Here is a 24,441-nt window from a genome sequence, read left to right as displayed (position 1 = left end):
TGCCTTCTAGAATAGCACATTCAAGGCTGTCAGATTAACAGTTAAATTTTCTTTTTAATCAAACATTGGATGTCACATATTCAGTGGAAGAAAAAACTTATTTTCTCAATTATCATTTTTGGCAATTTCCATTGAGCATTTTTTTTGTTAGGACACAGAAATTTTAATCCCACTCACTAGATCCTCAAATTTTTTGAGAAGAAATAATAACTACATTAAATTTGAAATTAAACTTCGAAAATAAATGAAAATAAAAGCAGCACAACAAAATACTAAACATCTGGCACATATTGAAAATGGCATTACAAAAGAAATTTATAGCATTAAGTGCCTACAATATAAACTAAAAATGAGTAAAATTAAATGACCTAATGATGCTACTCAATAATTTGGAATTACAAGAACAAGCTAAATCTAAATACAGTCTTTGGCAAGAAATAATGAAGAAAATAGAACATACATTAATGAAACAGAAACAATGAAAAAATACAAATAAACCATGAATGTAAGCTCATGTAGTGTGAAGATCAATAAACACTTTCTTAATCCACCTAATCAAAACTAAGAGATGACCCAAATTTAACAAAATCAGTGATGAATGGGAAAAAATGAAACAATTTTTTAAAAGTATTTAGAATATTATAAAGGAATACTTTAAAAACCTGGACTGCATTAAGTTGAAAATCTAAAAAAAAAAAAAATGTACAAACTTCTTGATCATCCAAGCCACCTATTTTAACCAAAAATAGATTAACAACCTACACAAAACCATAAACAATGATGACATTGATATGATAATAAATGCTCTTCCAACTAAAATATGCCCTTGCCCAGATGGGATCATAGTAGTTATTTAATAGACATTTAAAGAACATCTTCAACCAATACTTGTAATTATTGCTTGATACCGGTTTTCTTATATATAATTTTACTACATTAAAGTTAACACCTTCCTATTTTGTTTAAACAGAAAAAGGGAGGTGATGTGGGATCTCCCTTTGTATGCTGTGATTATCATTGTTAAATAAAGGAACTGTTTTGGGCCTACAGCAGAGCTATATGGAAACAGAGCTAGGAGGGGAATTCTAAGCAAAATACTGGGAGAAATAAAGGCAGAGTCAGGGAGATGACACGGAGCTGCTGGAGACAGATGCAGGTTGGAAATATAGCAGATAAGCCACTGTCATGTGGTGATACACAGATTAATAGAAATGGGTTAAATGAATGTGTAAGAGATTAGCAGATTAATAGAAATGGGTTAGATTAATATGTAAGCGATTAGACAAAAAGAAGCTAGAGCTAATAGGCCAAGCAGTAATTTAATTAATATATACCAAAATTTACTGCAATATTACCTACATATGGCCTCAGCTTCCCTCTCTGACCTTCTAGCCCTATGGAGTCAACCCGTCTCATGCTTTTTAAAACTTCAGATATGGTTCCAATTCCTACTAATTCAACATCTGCCTCTTGAAGAGGTCAATTTAGATGACAAGATTCTGGAGTATTGATACTCACATCCACACCTGAGAGTATCAAACCAACAATTACAATACCATTTCTTTGCACTCTAAGCTTTGGTCTTTGATCATTTATAGAAGTCACCCAGAACACATGTTTCCTATTTCCTATTGGAATTTTTGATTTATCTTCCATGTTTATTCCATCATCCAGAACAGTATGGTCATTTACAAAAGACTCTGGATTTTTTTTTAATTTTCCTGGTGAGATATGTCCTTCAAAGTGACTGGAAAGACTAGACCACTTTGCCTGTGAGAGGCCCCTCAAGAAGTTTCCTGATGGCATCCGGTTGATTTGTCTGTCTTTTGTTGATCCACATTCTTTGGTCCAGTGTCGCCCTTTGCCATGTCTTTTACATTTACCTGAAGGCTGAATCCTCCTATTCTTGCCATTCCCACAGGAAATATTATTCCTAGGAATTCCTTGTCTACAATTCTTTCTCAGATGTCCTATTCTACCACAATTAAAACATTAGGCATTTTGATGTCTCCTAATTCCTGTTGAAAATTCTTTTCCTACCCAAGATTCAGTATTATAGTCAAATGTCCCAATGTTCATTGTATGCAGAAATCATTCATCCATTGGTACTTGTCTACCCTTTAAAGGCCCAAGTATCTTTCTGCATTCTAAGTTTGCATTTTCAAAAGCCAGAGATTCAGTAAGTACTCGTCTAGTATCTGGGTCTGTTACTCCTATTTGTACTGCCTTAGTTAATCTTTGTAAAAAGTCAGTAAAGGTTTTCATTGGGCCCTGTTTAACCATGGCATATGATTCAATTTATTTTCCTAGGTGTTAAATCCTTTCTCAAGCATTTAAGGCTGCTTTGTGGCATAGGGACAAGATTTATTCATTATACAGAGCTTGAACCTTTGGGACAGCATAAGTGCCCTCACCAAGAATTTGATCTTGGGAAGTCTCAAGTCCTTTTACTTTTTTCCATGTTGTTATAAAATTTTAGCCTCTTCTCTAATATAGCATTTTAACATCAATTCAGTCCCGTCATCCAGGAATGCTGAAACTTAGTGAAGCCTTCCACATGGCATCACTTTACTGCTAGAAGCCCATGTCTTTATCATCTTTCTAACAAATGCAGAATGCAAGCCATAAATTACAACAGCTTACTTAATTTCTTTTAGATCACTCATTCCTATAGGTATCCATCTACCTGCTTTTGATCCTTTTGGACCTTTAGTACTTTATGCTTTGTCAGAGTAGATTACAGGGTAGGACGCTAAAACCCGGGATAAGTAATCTCTGACTGCTACTAGCCATGTTGAATCCTGTCCTTTTGCCTTCTTTTCCTGTTCATCAGCTCCAATAAGTTCCTCAATCTATTTTCTTGTGTAAAGCCTGAACTCCTGGCCTATATATGTTTCTAGTGATTTCACTGAGGCTCCTAGCCTCTGGTTTTCATCCTGCTCATGTGATTCCAAGGTCTGACGTTTCTCCTTTAAAGATAGCTCCTCATCTTTGGACATTAGTTGAATATCATGCAGATTGCCATCCTGAAGAGATACTCTTTCTGCTAAGATATCAAAACTTTTAACAAATTTTGATTGTCAAATTCAACAGTATAAATTATTTCAAATAATTTCTTAGTATCCTAAGATATGGATTCAATTTTGTCTGTTAAATTAATGTGACCCGCCGGGCGGTGGTGGCACACGCCTTTAATCCCAGCCCTTGGGAGGCAGAGGCAGGCGGATCTTTGTGAGTTCGAGACCAGCCTGGTCTACAAGAGCTAGTTCCAGGACAGGCTCCAAAACCACAGATAAACCCTGTCTCGAAAAACCAAAAAAAAAAAAAAAAAAAAAAAAAATTAATGTGACCCTTTTCAATAGTATTATTTTTCTGAAAACTTTTTATTTTCCATGGTATTAAACCTGTCAACTAGTTGTTCATTGTTAGTCTGAAAAGACTATATCATTTCTAAAAGTGCCTCATTCTTTCTTAAGGATGTAATATGAAGAAAGAAACTGAGTCCTGATATTCAATAAATGGATGTATCACCATGAACACATATGGCTTGCAAAATACAATCTATCGTATTAGTAGAAAAGTTACTAAAAGTTTCAGTGTTAATGTAGTCCACAATATTGATTTATTAATTACCTGTGAATTGTTTTAGGTGTAAAAATCTTTATTTTCCAGCATGTGTTGTTATTGCGGAGTCATGACTAGCAGTGATACAACTGGTGGTGACATGAATGTTCCTGCCTACTCCCCTTCCCCCTGGAAAATGGGAAATGGGGATTGCACATAGGCAATAGTAACAAGCAAGCAAAAACTACAGAGAGTATAAGACTAGAGGAAACATACATCAATATAATAAAAAAAACAGTTTTTTTCTTAAATGTACTTTTGAAATCTATTGTCCTTATAAAACATTCTAGAATGAACCCTGAAAATATGAACAAAGTATAAGAACATGCTTCCAGTAAAGCATAAATTTTGTGCTCAGGAATCATTATAGACACTTTCACAGTCATAATAAAAAAATAAGATGTAATTAAATATACAGGCTTCAGTCCACACCAATATGCTGCATTTTTCTAAAATAATTTTTTGAAGTATAAACATTCATAAACAAAAGTAATTTTGCATGCTGTAATGGTAATACTTAAAATATCCAAGTATTTAAAATAAGAGAAAATGAACCAATACTAATTTCTGTCATCAAAACATTAGCACAACTGTGTTTACTTCAGATTTATTCATTTTATATATGAGTATTTTGCTGAATGAGTGTATTTGCACCAAAAGTCATAAAAGAGCATCAATTCAACTGTACCTAGAATTACAGACAGTTGTGAGCTGCCTAAAGGTGCTTTGTATTGAAACTGAATTTTCTGCAAAAATAACAAATATTTTTAACCAATGAGCTACTTCATCTCCAATTGAAGCAAGATAGTTTGTATCCTAGTGTTAAGATGAGCAATGTTGTGTGAAGAAGTATAGAAAGCACATCAGCAAGTAAATACAGAAAGGAAGCATAATTAATTTTATCAGACCTGAAATATTAATGACATTTGCTTTTTTATTTATCTTATTCACAGGCTGTTTCTTTCGGCAATAAATTATCAATCCAGTGTTACCAAATTTGAAATTCATGGTATTTGAGTCTCCTTAAATTCCATCAGAGATCCTTAAAACTGTGTACTATGGGAAATTATGAACTGTGAATTTTACAGAATGATCTTTTTTTATATTTAATGAAAAAATGTTATTTATTTATTGCAATCAGATCTATTGTTTAAAATTGAGCCAGTTGTCACATTTATATCGTTTGGATAATGAATATACAAAAACCCTCAGGATATTATGCTTCATAAGAAATGCAAGCTAGCATTCACTTGCATGGTAATTAATTGTTCAGTTTTTAAATGTTAGTGACTCCTCATGTGATTTTTTTTAAAGTCAATTGATTGCTATACAAATGAGAGAAAGAAAGTGGTACATGTGAGAAAAACACAGTTTTTGTCCTATAAACTTTAAACTATCTCCTTTAAATGGAGCACCTTTGATTTTAAGCTTTTCAGGAATATGTATTTGAGAGAAAGTATAACTGTAATATAACTAACGAGAGAAAGTAGATGTTGGAGTAAAAGGAAAGATACATTTCTTTGAAAACTTCATGTGACTTTTTAATTAACAATTATTTGTTCCTCAGTACAAATGTATTCTTTGAATATTATTTCCTCAAATGCTTTGTAAATTCAGTCATAAGCTATTTATTTTGAACAATTAATAAATGCCATCTGGATACATTAATGAACATGGTATATAATTAAATACCAGTCTTTAGACGTGATAATGAATCCTAGAATAACTGCAGAAATCAAAAAAGTAAAAAGGGACCCTTTCCAGAGATACGTTGGCATTGAGGGAGCAATAGAGTGAATTAAAAATTAATTGATGGGGGAAATGAAAACAAAAATGTAAAAATGAAAAAAAAATGTAAAAAAAAAGAAAAAATGTAAAAAAGTAAAAATTAAATGTAAAAAGATGTAAAAAAAATGAAAAAAATGTAAAAATTAAATGATGGGGGAAATGAAAAAAAAAGAATATATCTTAATTAAAGGAGGCATTGTGGGATTGGCAAGAGGCTTGATTCTAGAGGAGTTCCCAAGTGTCCACAGTGATGTCCCTAGCTAGGACCCTGGGCAGTGGAGGAGAGGGTGCCTGAACTGGCCTCATCCTGTATTCAGACTGACGATTATCTTGAATATCACCATAGAACCTTCGTCTGGTGACAGATGAGATAGATACAGAGACCCACATTTGGAGCTGTGAACTGAGATCCCAAGGTCCATTTGAAGAGCAGAAGGAGGGAGAATATGAGCAAGAAAGTCAGGACCACGAAGGGTTGCTCCACCCACTGAGACAGCATGCCTGAGCTAATGGGAGCTCAGCAAATCCAGCTGGACTGGGACTAAATGAGCATGGGATCAAACTGGCCCCTCTGAATGTGGCTCACAATTGAAGTAGACTGAGAAGCCAATGATAATGGCACTGGGATTTGTCTCTACTGCATGTATTGAATTTTTGGGATCCTATTCTATTTGAATGCATACCTTCCTAAGCCTGGATTGAGGGGGAAGGGCCTTGGACTTCCCACAGGGAACAATGCCCTGCCCTCTCTTATGACTGGAGGGGGAGGGAGGGGAGGAGAGTTGGGAAGCAGGAGGGAAGTGGGAGGAGGGGAGGAAGTGAAAATTTTGAATGGTATTATTTATAAAATAATAAAATTATTATTAGAAAAAATAAATAAATTGAGGGCTCTAATTAGAAACGGGATAGGAAGGTAAATACACAAGAAGGAGGTAATTAGGTAAAATAAAAGTAAGGATTCTGAAAAGTCATATAGAATCACACTAGTAAAGTAATGAAATATAGTTATAATATATATAAGTTGGTGTATAAATATAGAGGTATAGTTTAAATAATCTTTACCAGCTGAGGTGATAATGCAATACCCACAAGCCAAAATTCATCTAACAAAAAATCCAATAACAAGCATGAGAATCTCTCCTTTGAGCTGTTAGTGTGGGATGTCCAGGTGACTCCAATAACATTACAGGCTTTTCCTACTACCCTTGCTCCCCAAAGGTAGAAGGCAAACATTTCTTATTGAAGATACTGTACATTTCAGACATAGGACCCAAATGCCCTTAAGCTAGAACCAACCTAATTGACTTATCTTTGAGGACTAGAATTCATGGTACCAGAGTCTGTCATCCAAGTTTTTTTTTCTTCATTATTTTTTATTTAAAAATTATTTTTTATTTTACATACCAACACTACTTCCCATACCCTGCTTCTCCTGCATCCCCACCTCCCTGCTTCTTATTTCCTATCCATTCCTTAGAGGAAGTAAGACCTTCCTCAGGAAGTCAACAAGGTCTGGCTTACCAAATTAAAGGTAGAACCAAGACCCTCCTCTGTAGTATCAAGGCTGAGCAAGGTATCCCACCATAAGGAATGGGCTCAAAAAAGTCTGTTAATGCACCCAGGATAAGTCCTGTTTCTACTGTCATCCTCTGCAACAGATATAGTCACATAACTGTTACCACATTCAGAGGGTCTATTTGGTTCTATACAGGTCATCAGCTGTCATTCTCTTGAGCTCCCACTAATTTGGTTCAGCTCTGTGGTTTTCCCCATCATACTCTTGACCCTCACTCTCTTCAAATGAACTCCAGTAGCTCAGACCAGTGTTTGTTTGTGGGTTACTTCATTTGGATGTAGGTTCTATGATGACAATTAGGATAGTCACTGATCTGATAACCTCTCCACTATTGCTAGAAGTCTTATCTGGGGTCATTCTTGTGGATTCCTGAGAATCTCTCTAACATTAGATTTCTCCCTTCCTCGTAATTGCTACCTCTATTGATATATCTCTTTCATTGCTCTCCCCCTTTATTCCTCCACCAAGTTTTCAATGGAGGGAAGAAAACAATACTAATCTAGCTATGATGCTTATGAACCACAGCAAAGATAAGCATTACATACTAACCTTAAGGATGTAATGGTACCATGAATATTGTGGTGGCAACTAAAAGGTCTGCAATTTTACTTAAGATATGTTTAAGAAGAATGAAATCATGTCTGGTACTGGAAACCTGGCTAACTACCGAGGATTAGTGAAGTCTTGGACCTGAGGGAAGAACCAACAACTGGCGCATTTCTAAACCAGCATAATTCCTAACTATACTGTAAATATTTTTTCTTTACACTCACAGATAAGTGGAGTCCTCACTGTTCATCAAGGGAACTTCTTTGCATCAGATGAAGACCATAACAGAAAACCATAACCAATCAAAATGCAGAATAGTGGAACACAGTCTCAATGGATACATATATAAGGACCAATAAACCTAAGAATCTAGAAACAAGGTGAAGATCCTCTATAGATTTTGAGTCAGAAGGCCAGAAGTTCTCAGTGAGGTTGTGTTTTCTAAGAATGTCAAGAGCTATACCTATAAACTCTCTACAACTTGACTGACTAAACATTTATTGAACTAGGACAACACAAATATGTATGATAATGTGGATGGGATGTGAGAAAGTTCAAGAAGCTCTCTACCCCACACAAAGAGCTTCAGGAAACTTAGGAATACTGAGAGCAGGAGAAATAGTTTTCTGATTGTTTATCCAATATCAAATGGACAGCTTGAAGATATCCATATAAGTCACATTATAAAAATTGAACAGACTCTATTTATGTATTTGCAAATAGACATGTAATTATATATGAATACATTTATGTAACATCAATTAGTATAAAAAGAGGTCATGAATTTGAAAAACAGAAAGGAGGTATGTATAGAAGGGTTTTCAGAAAGAAACAAGAAAGGAAGAAGATATCTCAAAAATAAAAGTAATAATTAGATGAAGAGTCTAAATTCAATATTAATTTGAATGACTTTTCTTTTGCTTTACTTGAAAAGTAATGATCACTTATCTTAATGTCCATGTTCTTTAACCTTGTATCCTTCCCTTAATCCCATGCTTAGGCTCAACTAGAAAAGGAAAGGATAGGTCAAAGTGTATCTTGTGACAATCGATACTTTGATTTTGACAATTCATTGAGCTGGATAATGCTTGCTTTTATCCACGATGTGAAAATTTTCATTTCTTTCTGCATAACAATATATAGTGTGCATATTCTTAAATTAGGCTTCCAAAAATCTTCTCCCTATTATTCTTAATACAATGGAATGTGAATTTCTGTCAGAAAGATAAGAAAATGGGGGAAATATTTATTCTATCTTCTGGGAATCAACAATAAAATTTGAACATATTTACTACTTTATCCATAAATTAAATACTTAATTCATAAACATACTCCATTTACATTTCATTGTAAAGTGTACCAGCTTTCAATATTCAGCACAATAGTATCAAATCCCAGAAAAAAAGACAATACTGCTCAGAAAATGGCCAAAGTTAAATTAAACAAACTATATTAATCTTAAATGCATTGATTATCAAAATATGCTATAGCAAATTCCTGTAGTAATCTTCTGATTCATCAGTGACTTATGGCATGTCTATAAAACATGACCAATCATGACATAAGGAGGCATACTTGAGGAAAATCATGGTTTCTAGAAGTCACATAAAGAGGACAGAGATCAGTATTGCTTAAGTTTCATAGAAGAGAAGGACAAAAAGAAAGTGAGGTATAAACCAAAAAATAAATAACTTCCCAATGGAAATTATATAATACTATAGAAATTATTCAATAATATTGTCATAATTACTTTACTGTATTTTATTTATCTATAAAACTCCACTTCGTAACAGACAATAAAGCATATAAACAAGCTAAAGTGTGTGTATGTATTTAAAAACCATTATAATGTATAAATAAATATATCTTGGCCGGGCGGTGGTGGCACACGCCTTTAATCCCAGCACTTGGGAGGCAGAGGCAGGCGGATCTCTGTGAGTTCGAGACCAGCCTGGTCTACCAGAGCTAGTTCCAGGACAGGCTCCAAAACCACAGAGAAACCCTGTCTCAAACCCCCCCCCCAAAAAAACCAAAAAAAAAATATATCTTAATATTTCAATGATTTATCCTAAGAAAATAATTCATTTTCTTTCTCTTTTTTCTCTTTGGATTTATTTTTTAATGTATATATTAATATTTACAATTCTGAAATCTTGTTAATATATTCTAATTTAATTTTGTGAACTTAAATGGAAAGTTACATAATAAGTTTTAAATGTGAAACCAATATCACAATCCCATGAGAACATTTCTTTGAAAACACAATGTTTGAATAGAGCTTTGAATTAAAAACTTAAAAAAGGTCTATATTTCTAACACTAATCAATGTTTCTTTAAGTTTTACTGACAAATGTAGCATTCATGAATGTGATACTTTTTAGCTGAAATAGTCTTATAGTATATTAGTGTTCTCTTTTTAATAATACAATAGACATTTAGATTGTTCATTTGATTATCTCAGAAAAAATGTCTTTATTTCCCCTGAGACCCCTCTCATTCTAATTATATGTGGATCAACTCACACAGGATATCTAAAGCAAAAAAAATAATAATAACTACAACATTAGCAATAACAATGAAAAACAAACAACAAAATATTTTTAGTTAATTTGCTCCAAAGAATTTTTGGTATTTGAAATTGAATTTTCTCATAGGATTTCTTTCCATAGAGAATGGAATATTAATTCAGTTTTTGGAATAGTCACTTCATTTTCCTTCATGAAGGAAGAAATATTTTCTTCCTTCTTTCCCTATTTTTTGATAAATGACTTTCTAATTTGAAATGTATCATATGCCACTAAAGACCAAAGCCTAATGTCCCAATATTAATTCCTTCACAGTTGCACATAATTAACTCCATGAAATTGTTTAACTCTCACCAAATATTCTTTGAGGACCCATTGGTCTAAACTAGATCCTGCACTAGGATCACTTCTATCTAAATTGATTTCTTCCTGGTTTATGTGCTTCAAATTCTGTGTCTATTGGCTGAAATCAACCACATTTTTCTTCAGTTTCTAATTCTATGCTTGTATTTCTAATCTCTCCTAGTGTGACAAAGAGATCCTTCAGAGCAGGTATGAGATTCATCTTTCCCTATTCAGGCGGTTTTTGGAAACTGTGAATTTCTTGAAAACTCTATTTGTAACTAATTCACATACTAATGGAAGACAGAATTTTTCCAAAGTATTATTATTTTATGAAGAATATTTCTTACATACTTTATCAGGACTTAACTCAAATCTAACCTTTTCCAGGTAATTTTTCATTACAAATTTCAGGACAGTGTAGCTTTCTCCCTAAGAGCTGCTTCTATACAACTCTGAAAGATATGAGTAGGAAAAGGCTGAAAATAGATGACTATGTTTTTGTGAATTCATAATATACATATTCCTTGTTTTAAATATGCTATGCCAAAAATAAATAAATACATTTAATTACTAACTTTAAATAATAATTTAAAAGTAATATCATTTAAAAATAAATAAAATTAAAAGTAATAAAATTATTTTTTTAATTGGGAAGCATATAAATTTTGAAAGGATCTGAAATGTCGAACGTTTTTCCAATGTATGTATCTATGGTTAATTATCAAATAAAATCTTTTAATATACTCAAATACACGGTGTCTTATTATTTATTGCTCAATAAAAGAATATCTTTGTAAAGGTTTACTCACTAAATACACATATTCATTATTTTATAATATCTTGAAAGCAAAGGATTAACTAGATTACAAGGCAGTTAGCACTGATTGCTTTCTGGAAAACAAAACAAAACCCAATCTCCTAAACAAAAGTAAAATGTAGCTACCTCAATTCAGTTGAAAACCTTAAAAAGCATCATCAGGATTACCTTGTCATAATTGTACCAAGATTTTGATTTTCTTCTCAAGACCATTACTTTAGTTAGAAATAAATATTTTAAAAGTTTCACCATTTTTTTCATTCTTCTACATGTTGAAATCCAGTTATGCCAGCACCACTTGTTAAAGATACTTTCTTTCTTCCATTTTATAATTTTAGCTCCTTTGTCTAAAATCAGATGTTCATAGGATTGTGGGTTAATATCCGGGACTTCTATTCGATTGCATTGATCAACATCTCTGTTTTTATGCCAATACCAGGCTGTTTTCATTACTATAGTTCTGTAATAGAGTTTGAAGTAAGGGATGGTAATGCCTCCAGAAGTACTTTTATTGTATAAGATTGTTTTGCTATCCTGTTTTTTTTTTTTCCATATAAAGTTGATTATTGTTCTATCAAGGTCTGTGAAAAATTTTGTTGGGATTTTAATGGGGATTGCATTGAATCTATAGATTGCTTTTGGTAGAATTGCCATTTTTACTATATTGATTTTTCTAATCCAAGAGCAAGTGAGATCCTTCCATTTTCTGGTATCCTCTTTAATTTCTTTCTTCAAAGACTTAAAGTTCTTGTCAAATAGATTTGCTCACAGCGGCCAAGGTCTGTGCTCTATGCGCTAGACACACAGAGATCTGCCTGTGTCTGCCTCCCTAATGCTGAGATTGAAGGTGTAAACCACCACTACCCATCTGTATTTATTTATTAATTGCAAGAGTTTGCAGTATTTATTACAACCTTTGTCTGAAGTGGACAAAATCATAAGCTAAGATTTCTTTATAATATCAGTGGGCACCACATTTTAGTTCCTGTGTGCTATAATGCAATATGATAAGTATAAATAACAATAACATATGGAGGAAAGGAAAATAGAAGGGGGGAAAGTACAGGAAAACAATACTAGCAAAGTTAAATGATATATATGAAGAAAATGCTGCAACTTAAACTGTTGTTTTAGTGTTAACTAAAATATATGAATTTTACCCAATAAAAAGATGGCAAAAATTCTGTGGGCATATAAATATGTTTAAACATAATCTAAACTCTATATCATAGATAATTATCTTAAAACATTACAGGCATAACACCATTATTTGTGTGATTTTTGAGTTCCTAAATATAAGTACAAATGAAATAACATAGATTTCCTCTACATACATCTATATAATATTTCAAAATGTAAATAGTTATGCTGAATCAAATGAACATTTAGTGATTTAAAAAGAACACCTAAATGCTTTCCTCCTTTCCTAGAAACATTTGTTATTGCTGTCAAAAAACATCAAGTGTTTGAAAACATACTATCTCATTCATTCTTTTTCAAAGACTGCAGTTGGATTGAATTGATCTTACAGAAGTGGATGCGGTAATCTTTTATAAATTGTACATTGAAGAAATAGGACAAAGATGTCAGAATGAGTAGTACATCAACTCTCTCATGTCTACTCAAATGTCTGATTTCTTCTCACTGCTTTTGGCTCCTCATATTTAAAGTTTTAACTGTAAACTAGCAAAAAATTTAGCCTTACTCAGAAAATGTTCAACATCCTTAGTCATCAGAGAAAACAACACTGAGATTCCATCTTACACCCGAAAGAATGGCCAAGATCAAAAACACTGAAGAAAACTTATGCTGGAGAGGTTGTGGGGTAAAGGAAACACTCCTGAACTGCTGGTAGGAATGCAAGCTGGTACAGCCCTTTTGGATATCAGTGTGGCAATTTCTCAGAAAATTAGAAAACAATCTTCCTTAAGATCCAGTAATACCACTTTTGGGTATGTATCCAAAAGATGCTCAGCTGTGCCACAAAGACATGTGCTCAACTATGTTAATAGCAGCATTGTTTGTCATAGCCAGAAACTGGAAACAACCTAAATGCCCTTCTACCGAAGAATGGATAAGGGTAATGTAGGACAATGGAGTACTACTACACAGCAGAAGATTAATGACATCTTGAATTTTGCAGACAATGGATGAAGCTGGAAAACATCATTTTGAGTGAGGAAACCCAGATACAGAAAGACAATTATCACGTATACTCACTCAAAAGTGGTTTTTAAACATAAAGCCAAGAAAACCAGCCCACAAATCATAATCCCAGGGAACCTAGACAACAATGAGGACCTTAAGAGAGATTTACATAGATCTAATATACATGGGAAGTAGAAAAACACAAGATCTCCTGAGTAAGTTGGGAGCATGGGGAGCTTGGGAAAGGGTTTAATAGGAGGAGAAAGGTAGGGAGGGGAGCAGAGAAAAATGTAGAGCTCAATAAAAATAATAATAAAATATTAGACTCTAAAACAATATACACAAGAAAGTTTGTAGGGAGTTTTGGAAGTAAATGAAATAGTGGAATTTATTTTACATATCATTATAGTAAAAAGACTAATTGTTCTTAATTATAAAAAGACAGAATCAGATATTTGGATAAATGTTGAAAGATCAGAGAAATAAAGTAGTCAAACACTGTAAAAAAAGTTAAGTGGAAACAGTTCTAATCTAGTTGGATAAAAGACAACTGTGTGTGTGTGTTTGCATTTTTTAAGTATCTAAAACAATGTCAATTACATTAATTTAATGAGTGGGGTGAGATGACAAAAGTTACATTGAGCTATGACTAAACATAAATAATGGGTTAATCTGTTCTTTATATGTCCTCATAAAAGAGTCAAGCCCCTAAAGTTTCTTTAATTTAAAATTGTAACTACTCTGTCCTGTAGCAGGTGAGTATTTTATCAACAACTTGAATTGGGCTCTCTTTCCATGCCTTGTAATCTCTGAGGGAGTGCACTAAGCATTACTTGAAGAAAAATTAACTCTTTCAAGCACTGAAGCAGTAATTTTCAATGGCACCCTTATGAACCATCAAAGATAAAAGAAAATGTCAAATCCAACCATATGTAGGTTGCTCACAATGACTCATTGATTTCATACTTGGACCTGGTAAAATATAAAGTTTAATCCCCCTGAAAAAAAATCTCAGAACAATAATAGCTTACTGTTGTTGTTTGTTATCGTTTTGTTTTTTCCTTTACTGTGCCACTATTTATACATACGAAATGCAAGGAATCAGTCCAAAGGGAAATGGAAAGCAATTCATGACTATTGTTGTTTATTAGTATTCTAAAAGGGAAATGTGATATTAACTTGTAGATATAAAATTATGAAGAAGACTAGAGGCTAGTTTTAATTGAAAGAGAAAAGGATAAGAAATTGGATTAAAAAATTATAACAAAAACAATTATAAATTTCCTTGGATAGTATTGTAAAGATACTAGATTTTAATCTAAGTAAAGTTATCCTTTGGAAATCTGAATGAATGTATTATCAGGAATACTTTAATAGAAGTTCTCAACTATAGTGAAAATAGAGTATGGGAAAGCAAGAGTAATTATAGATACTGTTTAGGTAATTAAGTTGAAAGATAATTTGGATGGGACAACATCAAAAATAGAGTGTTCAGAAATGTTGGTCACTAAACTCTAGGTCTGGCATCAAGCACAAATTAGAATCATAAAATATGTATAAATATGTATTAACCCTAGTCTTTACAATCACCATAGTATAAAATATGTGATATTACCTGCAAATAATCTTTGAAGAACTTTCTACAGATTTTCAGAGATGTCCCATGCTTTATGATTTTGAGAGAAATCATAATGTTTTAAATTAATTAATGAACTTCTGATTATTTTGAGTGTTCAGGGAGGACTACACTAAACTCTATGAATAATTAAGTAAAACTGCTAAGGAAACTCAGGTCTTCAACTAAAATGGCAAGGTTAGATGATGGGAAATTTAGTCTATCTATTAAAAATCTTATATCCTATATGAAACACTAAATTTCAACTAATTTTCCTGGGGATTATTATAGTTTGGTTTATATAAGTGACTGCCACATACTTAACTAATTTTTCAGCTATACCGTAAGATAAGATGGATTTTGTAATGCTTTCTTCATGCATGGATTAATCATTATGCACAAGTGATAAATTGAATATTCGTGGATGAATGAAAAGGGCAGCTATATGGTTATCAATTTTTATGCTTATCTAGTTCTTCCATATATATGATCTAATAAACCTAATATATGAGTTATATTTCTGTCTTTCTTGGCTACAATACACATGGTTCCTGGGGCTATTAAACTTGTTCTGCATTTTTCCTATCCTTCTGCTAAGAAATATTCAGTGAAAATTTCTTTGGATCTGAATGACTTGTATTATTTGGGGTTTGTACAATTGGTGATGATAATGTGCACACATAAAATTTCATGATCATATAACTCTCAGCACAAGAAAGAAGTTTTAAAGGTGTTCTTTAACAGAACAATAGTAGTCACTAAACTGGCAATCTATAACTTCCTAGCAGATATCGGGTAAATATTTAATAAAGATCCATTTTCACAAGGAAAAGGCTAAATGGGTATGAAACACATAATTAATTGCAGAGGTATGAGTCTTTCCCTTTAGAATAAGCATTTTCTTCTCTGTGTCTGTTTTCTTTTAAAAGATGAGTTCTTCCAAACATTAACCAGAGGTCAGTATTGCTTCCATGATTTCATAAAAGTAGAGGAGAAAGCCGGGCTGTGATGATGGCACACTCCTTTAATCCTGGGACTCAGGAGGCAAAGACAGGTGGATCTCTGTGAGTTCAAGGCCAGCCTGGTCTACAGAGCAAGTTTTAGGACAGTCTCCAAAGCTACAAATAAGCCCTGTCTCAAAAAAATGTTGGAGAAGAAACTGAATAACAGTAGAAGCAAGCATAAATTGTTTTTCTTCTCCCATGTAATATTTGACGCAAAGAACATAGTATTTAGAAACACATTCTTAGAGTAGTTTATTAACAAAAATTGAAAATCTGCTTTTTGGCAAATTCAAAAAGGTGTCAACCCATCATGTTTTATTTTGAGATTTGCCTTATGAATGTAACTTAGACAATGGGGATAATGTATCACTCCATTGCTCTTGTTTTGAATGTGGGTAATCTATATAGCAAGGCTCAGCATGTTGTTTTCCTGTAAATTGCCAGACATTAAATAATTTATGTTTATTGTAGTATATAGTTTCTATTTAAACCACTCATCTCTGACACTAAATAGGGGACTGACAGTTCAAAATACAGTGATTATGGCTTTATTCAAACAAATATGAATGATCACTCAATATTACATTTAATTTATTTTTCCTATAACACCAATAATTTAAACATCTTTAGACTTTTCAAAATCAAATAACTCATACATCACACATATACACACATACACACAGACACACACATACACACCACTCAAGGACAACACACAGTAATCTAATATTGCTATAAAAAGGACCTGTGAAATATTGAAAGGACTGTGAGGCTAAATAACCAAAGGTGCTGTGTTTTTCCAGAATTGGGGCATATTGGAGAGGTTTCATTTCATTGAAGACTTATATTTTAAGGAGAATAAATACAAAGTACTGTCTTGTTTATCACAATTTCACATTGTCACCACAAAGTGGGCAGATTTTTTTTTCTTTTCATTCAGGCCAAAACACACTGTCTTGTCATGTGATTAAAAACAATCATGAGCCAACATAAACATGTCCAGTTTATAATCTCATTTTCTGAGGTATTTCTTTAAAAAATAGAAAGTAGATAAGCACAGGTATTAACAAATGAAAGTACTATATTACATAAAAAATTCTAACAAATTTCTGAGGACAGTAATATTGGAACAAATACTTTTCCATTATAGGTCACTATGCAATTTAGTAACTCAAAGTCTCACACCATTTTTTGAGTATTTCATATGAAATGGGTCTTTAATAATCACTGTGAAGGCAACAGTATTTTGCTCTGTATGTCATGATAAATTTACTTTAAAATATTAAAATTAGCTGGGCAGTGGTGATGCACACCTTTAATCCCAGCACTCAGGAGGCAGAGGTGGATGGATCTCTGTGAGTTTGAGGCCACCCTAGTCTACAAGAGCTAGTTCCAGGACAGGTTCCAAAAATACAGAGAAAACCTGTCTCAAAAAAAAAAATTAAAAATACATTTGTGCTAATTTACACCAGTTAATATCAATTATAATTTGAGTTTTTTTCCAGTTAATAAAATTGATTTATTTATTGTTATAACTATTTTCTAGAATGTTTACAATTTAAAATAAATATAGGTCTAGGTATTTTAATAACAGATGTTTATCTAAATATTGTTTGAAAACCAATATTTGGTGTCACTTGTGGCTGAAAACCAACCAAAACATTCAAGGATTCATTTTCTAATCATTTCTATAAGAAACTATTCACTTCCTACAGCTTTGACTATGGGAATGAGTCACAGTAGATAGCAATTAAATAACAAAAATAGTCTAGATCCTTCAGTATAACATTTTTGTGTGTTTTTTGTTTGTTTTTGGTTGTCAGTACCCATACATTTCACAAGCTCATAAGAAATATCTATTTTGTAACTGTCATCATTGAAGAGCAGTAATATAATACTTTATTGACTCCAAAAGATTTTCTTCAGTGATATTATGGAGGTCTATCAGTTCTAACTTTGTAAAGTCATGAGTGGTTTTATAAGTAAAAGCTTAGGTTAATTTAAGAATTCATAAATAATTATACTTAACTCTGTGCAAGTAGTTGTTAAATTAATTATACTCTAGAAAATGAATTACTTAAAGATGACTTTTGCCTCTTTACTCAGTGATTGAATAATATATTCTACATTTTCTAGGGAAAACTTTCTTATAGAAGCTAATTACAAAGAGAATATGCTTCCTAAAGCAGCAAAAGCATGGAGAACACTTTTACGTGTGAGATAACATCTCTTTGCCAATTCAAGGAAGTATCATATATTCACAGCTGGAAATTCTCCAGTAAGTCATTTTCCACATTAAAACCAGTTGCCATTTTACAATCTCCTAAAGACAAATTATTCAGCTGCACATCAAAATATTTCTAGATTGAACAAAAATAATACAGTCTTTATGAACACACAGCTGTTCTATATATTCACTAATACTTAACTATTTTCATATGTAGGGGTATAGCCCCACCCATTGGGGGCGTGTTCGCCTCGGGCTAATGTTTACTGATAAATCTGCAGGGCGTGATCCCAGCAGCCCTTTTTTCTCTGCTTTTCCTGTTCTCCGCGGGAACCTTTGGTGCTGTAAGTCTATTTCCTTATTAAAGCTGTGTATATTTTTATAATCTGTCTGCATTCATTTACGCCGTCACATTTGGCGTTCAACGTCGGGCTATCTTGCCCCCGCCCCGGCACAGGGGGGGCACAAGCTCCATCTTTCCCAGCCTTTGCGAGCAAGTTAGTTATCAGAGCTCAGGAAGTGCGATTGGGCAAGCATAGCCTGCTAGCTTTCAGCGTGCTCCCTGCTTGCTTTCCCTTCCCCCACTCCAGGCCACGATACAGTCGCAGAGCAGCAACCCCCACAGAGTAGTTAACTGCTCCCTGCTTCCCTTCCAAAGCCTCACTGCCTGAATTAATGGAAGCACCTGTGGTTTTGAAGCAAAAGCCGCCAAAGCAGCAAAGTGACCCCTTCCCTTGTCAGGCAGTACAATAATTTTTGTTTTGAGTTAATTGTTTCAGATCGGCTCTGGCTTAGACCACGAGGACTCAGGTGCATTTCTTTCACCACCACTGGCAGAAAAACATCATTACAGGTAAATAATTTTATAAATAAGAAAAATGTCTGAAAACATTACCATTCAAGACTTTAACAGGCTTTTCAATTGTACCATGTGGGAGATTTTACAAGAAGTATCTGTCAGCCCACAGATATGGATCTCTCTGGGATTCGTAGTTTTCCTTGGTACTATATGGTTTGATAATAGAAATATGACAAAGTCTTTACGAGATGAGATTGAACGCTTAAAAACAACTGAGAATGACAACAATCTTCTCAAAAATCAGTTTGAAGTTCTCCAGGCAGACAACAGATCTTTGTTTAACACAACTCGACAAACTGAACAAAATTTAGAAGAGGTACAGGCTGATGTTAAGGAGAAATTCATTACTATGGAAGAGGGAACAGCTGATTTGGATCGTAAGCTTCAGTCCCTTTCAGTAGGAACTGAAACATTAACTGAGAGAATCAAAACTGCTGAATGTGACAATCGGATTTTGTCTAAAGCTTATGACAGATTGGTGGAAAGATTGTCAATACAAGAAGGCACGGTTTATGCTATAAAAAATTATGTCCAAAGATGAGATGTTATCTCTAATGGACAAACTTCATACTTTAGAATACTCAATGAAGGCTTTAGAACATAATTCTGGACAGGAGATTCAGACATTACAGAAGGCAATGGTGAATAGAATTGAAAAGAGTGAGGAATTTCTAAATTCTGATGAAGAAGAGCAAGAGGTATAAAGGCAAATTTTAACTACATCTGTGGGTAAATCTCTCCGGGACAATTCCCACAAAGCTCTACCTACAGTTCTACCTGCCTTTCCAGTAGTAACAACAGAGAAAGTAGTTGGTTCCAGAAACCCTAGGGTCATCAAGGAAGATACATGGGAACCTGTCTGTATGAATGATCTCAAAGAAATTAAACAGGCTGTAATGACTTTTGGAATGAATGCCTCTTTTGTTAAAGAGATGCTAAGATCTTGGGCCACAACAAATAAAGCCACACCCTCTGACTGGTTACAACTGAGCTCTGCTGTCCTTGAGAGTGGACCACAATTGAAATGGAAATGCTTATTCAGGCAAGAGGCTAGACTTTTAGAACAGTAGGAAAGAGCAAAGGGAATTGAGATTTCCCTAGATCAAATTCTAGGAGAGGGGCTATTTTCTGAACCTCAGGAACAAGCTAATTTGGATGAAAACACACTCTCCATGTGTACTACGGCAGCCTTAAGGGCTTGGGACAGGGTGCAAGACCCAGGACAGAGAATGGAATCATTTGTCAGAGTTAAACAGGGTCAGAGAGAACCCTTTAGTGACTTTTTACAAAGACTAACTAAAGCTGTACAAATAGGGATATCTGACCCAGAAGCAAGACATATAATGATCGTGACTTTGGCTTATGAAAATGCAAATGTGGAATGCAAAAGGATTTTGGGACCTTTAAAGCTCAGATCAGCGCCATTGGAAGAATGGGTCTTGCATACACTGAATGTTGATACATTTGACTATGGCACTGAAGCATGGGTAGAAGAAGCAATTTCCAGTGGTAAAAGGAGACATCAGAATACCAAATGTTTTAATTGTGGCAAAATGGGTCATATGAAAAGGAATTGTAGACAACAGATTTTCAGAAATAATAATAATGCATCTTCTAGAAATAACAGAAATAGGAGGACTCAGCCTTCAGGTTTATGTAGAAGATGTGGAAAGGGCAAACATTGGATGAATGAGTGCAGGTCTACAAGAGATACACAAGGCAACCTGATACAGGTGGGAAACGTGAGGGGGGGACCTCACAGGCCACCATGGCAAACATGGTTCAGTCATTTCCAGTTACTACAGAGAACGTGACTCGTCAGGACAATTAGGAAGCCCCATGCCTACTGTTACAAGCAATAATGATCAGAAAGATGAGGTCCGTGTGTTTTGGCAAACTTCTATAAATGATCAAAGACCAAAGCTGAGAGTGTGTGTAAATGGCATTTTTATTACTGGCCTGCTGGACACAGGTGCGGATGTAAGTATCATTACCCCAGAATCTTGGCATCCGTATTGGCCTCTTCAGAATGTAAATGTTCAGCTCCTGGGAATTGGAACCCTATCTCGAGTAAGGCAGAGCACGAGATGGGTTGAATGTATAGAACCAGAGGGACAAATAGGAAAATTAAGGCCATATGTAGCCAATATTGCAATGAATTTATGGGGTCGTGACCTATTACAACAATGGAATACCCAAATTAACATTCCTGCTACTTCTAGAGCCTATATTTCTGGGGATAATATTAAAAGATATTACAAACAGAGAAAACTGGCCATTTGGGCTGTACAAGAACAAGCAATTGATGTTCCTTCAGAGATACCAACAGCCTTGCCTTTAAAATGGTTGACTGAGAAACCAATATGGACAAAGCAATGGCCTTTAGCTGAGGAAAAGTTACAGGCTTTAGAACAGTTGGTACAAGAGCAATTAGATGCTGGACATATAGAAGAATCTACCAGCGCTTGGAATTCTCCTGTATTTGTGGTTAAGAAAAAATCAGGTAAATGGAGAATGGTGACAGATCTCAGGGCTCTCAACAAGGTTATTCAACCTATGGGCCCTCTGCAATCTAGAATTCCTTTGCCCTCTTTATTGCCAAAAGGATGGCCTCTCATAGTTATTGATTTAAAGGATTGTTTTTTTACTATACCTTTACAAAAAGAAGATAGAGAAAAATTTGCCTTCACAGTGCCTACTTATAATAATTCTCAACCTTCGAGGAGGTACCACTGGGCCATCCTCCCCCAGGGTATGTTAAATAGCCCCTCCCTATGCCAATATTTTGTGAATCAACCATTGCAAATAATACACAAGAAATTTCCCAAATCGATAGTATATCATTACATGGACGACATTTTGTTATCCGATTCAAACATGGATACCTTGAACAGACTGTTTGAAGACATAAAAATACTTTTACCTAAATGGGGATTGCAAATTGCTCCTGAAAAGATTCAAAAGGGAGATTCTGTTAATTATTTAGGTTATAAAATAGGTTTGCAAAAAATTAAGACACAAAAGGCACAAATTTGGAGAGATCGCCTACGGACTCTTAATGACTTTCAAAGACTGTTAGGGGACATTTCCAGTCTACAGCCAGCTATTGGGATAACACCTGATCTAATAATTCATTTGAACAAAACCTTGGATGGTGACAAAGATTTAAACAGTCCCAGAGAATTAACAGCTGAAGCAGAAAAGGAACTGACGATGATTGAGGAAAAATTACAACAGGCACATGTGGACAGGGTAAATCCAGAGCTCGATTGTATTCTCGTCATACTACCATCAAAAATTTCCCCTACAGGAACTTTAATGCAGAGAGATGATGTTATCTTGGAATGGATCTTTTTACCACATAAACCAAGTAAGAAACTGAAAACTTATGTGGAAAAAAGTCTTTGAGTTAATTATAAAAGGCAAGCTGAGACTTCATCAACTAGCAGGCATAGACCCAGCAGAAATTATAGTGCCTTTCACTGCTGATGAACTAAAGAAATTATGGGAAGATAATGAACCATGGCAAAGAGCTTGTGTTAATTTTCTGGGAGACATTAATAACAACTATCCAAAAAGCAAGAGGTTTAACTTCATAAAGAGAACTTCTTGGATCCTTCCTTGAATCGTCCGTGATACTCCAATAACTGGAGCCCGTACATTCTATACTGATGCCGATAAATCAGGGAAGGCAGGTTACAAATCAGAAGACTTGGGTAAGGTGGAACAAAGTCCTTATGATTCTGTCCAGAAGGCAGAATTATATGCCATTCTTATGGTGGTAAGGGATTTTAAAGAACCTATTAATATAGTTACTGATTCACAATACGCAGAAAGAGTTATTTTACATATTGAAACTGCTGAATTTATACCTGATGATACAGAACTAACCTTTTTGTTTATCCAGGTGCAAGATTTGATTAGGAACAGCCTTTGCCCTATGTACATAACACACATCCGATCCCATATGGGTCTGCCAGGTCCTCTAGCACAAGGTAATGCAGAAATTGATCAATTATTGATTGGTAGTGTGCTACAAGCCTCTGAATTTCATAAAAAACATCATGCCAATAGCAAAGGTTTGAAGAAAGAGTTTTCTATTACATGGCAACAAGCTAAGAAGATTGTAAAGAAATGCCCTACTTGCTCTTTCTATAACCAAACGCCACTGCCTGCAGGGGCTAATCCAAAGGGCAAAGGAATGAAATCTGGCAGATGGATGTGTTCCACTTTGCAGAATTTGGCAAATTAAAATATGTTCATCACACCATTGACACGTATTCAGGCTTTCAGTGGGCAACGGCTTTAAGTTCAGAAAAAGCTGATTCAGTTATCACTCATTTATTAGAAGTCATGGCTATCATGGGTATACCTACACAAATAAAGACAGATAATGGTCCTGCTTATGTCTCTAGGAAAATGAAACGGTTTTTTGATTATTACAATATCAAGCATGTTACAGGTATACAATACAATCCTACAGGTCAAGCAGTCATAGAATGATCAAATCGAACTACAAAGGATATGTTGAACAAACAGAAAGGGGTGGAAAACACCCCCAGAAACAGGTTACATAATGCTTTGTTAACCTTGAATTTTCTCAACGCTAATGAGAAGGGAACATCGGCTGCAGAAAGACATTGGATAATGGAAAAGTCTACTGAACTAAACCAACCAGTTTATTTCAAGGATGTGCTGACCTCACAATGGAAGCCAGGAGATGTGCTGCGTTGGGGAAGGGGATTTGCTCTTGTCTCCACAGGTGAGGAAAAATTGTGGATACTGTCAAAATTGATAAAGGTTCGTTTTGATGAAGAGAAGCCAGTTGGGAAAGATAAATAACAATTCAATCACATGGATGGCAATCATACTGATGGTAAGTAATACAGATAGGTTGGGGGCAGGGTTCTCTTCTTATCTCCACAGGAAAATACCCATCTTCAAAGAATTTAAGGGACCCTGAATATTTCATTACTGATGGAGGGACATGTTCTGTAAGTATTAATTTATATATATATATATATATATATATATATATATATATATATATAGTCTTAAACTTTCTTTGCCTTTCCTCATATCTGTGTCTTTCTTTATATGTCAGTATATGTCCTTGTTGTTAATATTTAAATTTCCCATAACAAGCAACTAATTTTCCTACAGTAATCTTTGAAGTTTCCAGGATGAAGATGGGGCCCCACGACATCAACTCAATCTGGGTTTTATGACATCATGAATTTTTTTTAAGCGCTAATATTAGACCTGTTTTTTGGTGCCAACTACATGAAACAATTTCGAATGGTGCATATTTTTGACAACACTCTGGCCGGACCTTCTCAAAACACTCTGAGACTAGTTACAATT

The 24,441-nt window shown here is 34.3% G+C and overlaps 1 protein-coding gene across 11 annotated transcripts in view; it reads right to left on the bottom strand.

Moving 5' to 3' along the window:
- Positions 1–24,441, bottom strand: part of Pcdh11x (protocadherin 11 X-linked) — a 596,387-nt gene that overhangs the window by 414,247 nt on the left and 157,699 nt on the right. The window lies entirely within an intron of this gene.

This window comes from Chionomys nivalis, chromosome X (assembly GCF_950005125.1).
Source record: "Chionomys nivalis chromosome X, mChiNiv1.1, whole genome shotgun sequence".
NCBI lineage: Eukaryota > Metazoa > Chordata > Mammalia > Rodentia > Cricetidae > Chionomys > Chionomys nivalis.
This window is presented reverse-complemented; position numbering and strand designations above follow the sequence as displayed.